General features: G+C 40.2%; 1 pseudogene; it reads right to left on the bottom strand.

The window, feature by feature from the left end:
- Positions 1 to 532: 532 nt before the first annotated feature.
- The window catches only part of LOC103919226, a 29,702-nt pseudogene continuing 25,321 nt past the window's right edge, over positions 533 to 4,913 (bottom strand).

Genomic DNA, 4,913 nt, shown 5'->3' with positions numbered 1-4,913 from the left:
GACATGATGCAGTGCAGCAGAAAGCAAACAAGAGCACTCTAAAACAATCAGATGGCCAAACATAGCTTCAAAATTTCAGCTTGACTGTAAGGAAGAAAGCTGCAAGTAAAGGTCTCTCAAGCTATGACTTTCTATTCTACTCACTTTGCTGATGAAAGAGGGAGTGCTATTTTTATAGCACTCAGTTCCTGCTACTGGATCCAAATCAAACACGAAAGTAAATATCAGCCCCAAAGAGAAGGTAGAATTTACACAAATTCACAAGAATTAAAGTTCGTTCAGACACCCCTGCAAAATAGCGAAAAACACCCCTCAGTTGAGGAAGCATCATACAATGAATATCAGGCTTTGTGAAGTAGTAAAAAAAATCATTTATGAGCTGAGTGCTGTGAAAACCTCTGTGCTTCTTCTAGTGCATACCAATGATGACAGTTTATTTCCAGCCTTAGAATTATTAATACCATGTTCAGCTAATACAAAGTAGGAAAATTCTGCTTTATTTAGGTACCTCATAAAGTTAAGAGATTAATTATCACAAATTTTTGCCAAGTCTTTCAATTTCTTGAAGGAATTCAACATCTGTTTTCCTGGTAGCTGGATTGGAGAAAACCATTCTGTAAAAATTGGCTTTTTCACCTTGTGGCTTGTAGCTAACCATTGTCATTGCTGCTTCTGTCACTTGTGCTTTGATCTTGGAAGCAATCTGCATACAAGATGGGAATGAGTGTGGTTAATAGCCTTTCTGAAGAAAAAAACAAAAAAGAGCAAAGCTGCTTTCTCCCTCTGCTCTCTACCTGACTTTGCAATATAAGCTAGCATGCTGTTCAACCCAGATCAGAACATTTCACAGCGGTGTGTCTGACTGAAGAAAGAATTTGTCAGGAGGAAGAGAACAATGCATTATTTTGACTGTATAGTTTCAAGTGTCATATGGCCTTTACTGAAGCCAGAAAGAATGCTGTCTGAAGAAACGGGGGGGAAGTAAATTCAAAACAAAGACAGACAGTAAGCCCCTGGATTTGAAATCATTTGATAAAGGATTAATGCAAGTGTTTCATTCTGGGGATTATCTGATGAGTATTTGATGCGACTAATGCTTTCAGTAGTCATACTTTAATATTAGAGCTCTATGACTAGTTAGATTACTGTTTGTTTTCTTATCAGACAGTTCCAAACCCCAAGAAGTTTTCATAATGGCTAAACAAACAAGGGAGGCACTACAGTCATAAGGATGCTATCCTACCCCACTGCAGTAAGGGATCACCTATTCCAGTACAGTCCTTTCTCCCCTGCTTCTCTGCCTGGTCCTGCAGCCCCCTGCTGATCCCACGAATGCAGAAGCTATGTACTTCCTTCCACTCCCCTCCTGACTCCATCAAAACACCACAGAAAGTGATCATAAATTGCCTTTAGTCCCTCACTTGCAGCCCACTGCAGGGGGAAAAACTCATTCAGGCATCTTTCCCGCCCTGGGAGTAAGGATAGTGGCAGAGACTCAGCAGGGCTGGGTCATTCAGGCTGCAACACAGGGTGAAAGTCAGAGTGGACTGTAGTTGTATTAATACATCATGATTTCTTTATTGTTGGTATAACATACATTCAGAATTCTGTCACTCCTGTGGTATTAATTCAAACCTCTCCACTATCACAAACACTTCCAAAAATATCTTATTATTTTCTTTGTAATATACATGTGTGAGGTTTTATTTCATTTGTCTTTGGATGTGTCCAGTTCTACTTCTGACACTTGTTCTTTGCACATCAGTCAAATGTTTGCATCCTGGTTACACTCAAATAAACAAAAGAGATTAGACTATTGAGAATTACTGCTAAATGCCTTAGTAACCTCCAGATTGATTGAATAATGTTAGAAACGTTACCTGATGAAGTAATTTACCCACTTCTGGTTCACTTGGCCTTCCTTGCAGACTTGGTGGGATGTACCAGGAGCACACATTGGTGAGTTCAGGCTTCAAAAATAAAATAAGTTTATTTCTCTGCTTAGGAAATCCCAAATCACATCAGAAACCCCTCCTGCTCTTTGGTCTGAAGTCAGCGGACTTGACATATATTGAGCAGTACCTGCATGATTTGTACTCCAAGTAACTTGCATTCTCCAGGAATTCTAACCTGTATCTAGAGAACTATTGTTCTGACCAAGGCTGATAATTACTGCAAGTCAATACTACTTGTTACCCTCCTCATCATGCTTGCTTTCTACAGAAATCCACATTTATTAGAACTTTTCCCTGGAAAATGCTGAGTACTCTGGTCCTTATAAAGCAGAAAATTAAAGCAGATGTTTAACGTTAAACTGTTGAGCTGTTCTGTCATTACATGGACCTGAGAGCACAATGCCACACAGAAAACAGTCTGAATCTCCACCACACATGCAATGATGCCATTTTGAAATACTACCATTTTAAAAACAAATTATTCAGAACAGCAACAAGAACAAGGCCATATTTCTAAATTTCACCTATAATGAAAATAGTAGAAAAAATTGCTAGGGTTAAATGGAAGTGTTTTGCTTCAGTAATCCCAACTGCTACATTTTAAGCATATATTGCTATATAAACAGTGGCAAAAAAAATCAAAACACAAAAGGAATTTATTTTACCTTTTCAAACTACCTTGACATTATGAAAATAATGTCTAAACATAATAATCCTTGCACCTTCCTGCTCTCCAGTTGAAACTATTACAAATAAGCACAACACTATGAAATAATCGGATTTTTTTCCTGCTTTGACAGAATAATGGTAGGTTTTAGTCAACATCTTGCAGGATCAGTACCTTAACTGTCCCCAGCCAATTACCAGCAATTCCAGCTGAGCACTAAAAATATTCTAATCTCATTTGCTACCCTTAGTTGCAACACCAGCAGTGTTTGGTGAATAAGAGGAAGAAGGGTTAAAAATGCTTTGTTTCTTCAAGTAATACTCTTACAATAAGAACTCTCAACAGTACACTATGATGCTTATCTGGAAAATGCCTGCTTCAATTAAACAAAGGAGAAATAACAAAACAGAAGTACAATGTTACATTAGCAAAGCATATTGAGTATGTGAGAAACAGAAGACAATATGTAGAGAGCAGAGATCAGAAAGATATTCCGTTCATCCATAGTTACATCATCATCACATACAAGCCCAAAGTTTTCTCTTGAACTCAGTTCCTTGTAGAGATACTCAGCAAGTTCAAGGAATCTGTTGGTAAGAGTCTCAAAGCCTGATGTTCCCTGTTGAACATCAACAAATTTAGAGAACTGGTCATGGCAATGATAGTCATTCACTATATATTACATAGAGATAAACATGATCATAGAAAATTATAGGTTATGCTAACCTGATAACTTTGTGTTGTGCAGAATATACCAGTCTAGAATATGCCAACAATAGCTTTATAAAAGTAAGAAACTGTTATGAAATAATGCCATTTCTGGAATAAGCATTGGTTCTTGTCATTGTTGTTTGTGACTAAATTCCAAAAAAAGAGTGTGCACATTTTATATCCTATGTTTACAACGTCAGCCTTCTATGCAGCATACACTATTTCATACGGGACATAATTTTGTTTATCTAACTCAAAGAAGTGGCTACCGTATTCTAAATAAAACTAAAATTCCATATCTATTTGGAACAGGAAAATTGGCAGCACCCTCTCAAGGAAAGGGACAAGATGTTTTAAGCTTTAAAGGCTGGACATGTTTGGAAAACAAGGCTACACAAATAGAAGCGTGTAATGATCTTATATGGAAGGTAGGAAGAAATCATAGAATAACTCAAGTTATCTCAAGAATATCTCAAGTTATCTCAAGAATATCTCAAGCTGATTCTTTAGTAATAATTAACAATAGTCTTATGAAAGCCCAGCTATCAAGTTCAAATGCAGTTCTCGCACAGAAAACGTTGCCTGCGGTATTCAGTCATCGCTGTGAAGGTGCAGTCATGCAAATTGTCCCAGCTGTTCATGGGCTGGGGCAAGTGGTTGGGATCAAAACCAAAACAGTCATTAGATTTTTAATTGCTTGAGGGGAAATTAAGCCATGACCAGAAAATTCAAGATTTCTTTGGACGTTTCTCTGAATATCAAATACTGATCACCATCGGTGGAGAGCTATTGCACTAAACAGCCTTAGATCATGGAATCTTAGGATATCTCAAGTTGGAAGGGACCCATAAGGATCGTCGAGTTCAACTCCCTCCTCCTCGCAGGACTACCTAAAACTAAATCATATGACTAAGAGCATCGTCCAGATGCTCCTTGAACTCTGACAGGATTGGTGCCGTGACCACTTCCCTGGGGAGCCTGTTCCAGTGACCGACCACCCTCTCAGTGAAGAACCTTTTCCTCATGTCCCATCTGAACTTCCCTGATGCAGCTTCATTCCATTTCCTCGTGTCCTATCTCTGGTCACCAGAGAGAGGAGATCAGCACCTCCCCCTCCACTGCCCCCCCTTGAGGAAGTTGTAGACTGCGATGAGGTCACCCCTCAGCCAACAAACCAAGTGACCTCAGCTGCTCCTCCTAAGTCTTGCCCTCGAGACCTTTCACCATCTTGGTCACCCTCCTCTGGACACACTCTAATAGGTTGATGTCCTTCTTCTATTGAGGCGCCCAAAACTCCACACAGTACTCAAGGTGGGGCCGCACCAGTGTGGTGTAGAGTAGGACAATCACCTCCCACGACCGACTAGCTATGCTTTGCTTGATGCACCCCAGGACACGGTTGGCCCTTTCGGCTGCCAGGGCACACTGTTGACTCATATTCAACTTGCCATCAGCCCAAACCCCCAGATCGAAGCCACCGAGGCGAAGGGCTCCGAAGCGGAGGATCGCGCCGGGGGACCCTTCCTGAAGCGGCAAAACCGTGGCAAAACCCGCAAAAAGCAAAGGCGCAGGGAGTGAGA

Source organism: Pygoscelis adeliae, unplaced genomic scaffold (assembly GCF_000699105.1).
Source record: "Pygoscelis adeliae isolate BGI_AS28 unplaced genomic scaffold, ASM69910v1 Scaffold6, whole genome shotgun sequence".
NCBI classification, from domain to species: Eukaryota; Metazoa; Chordata; class Aves; order Sphenisciformes; family Spheniscidae; genus Pygoscelis; species Pygoscelis adeliae.
The sequence above is the reverse complement of the archived record's forward strand: the minus strand, read 5'-3'. Positions and strand labels throughout refer to the sequence as shown.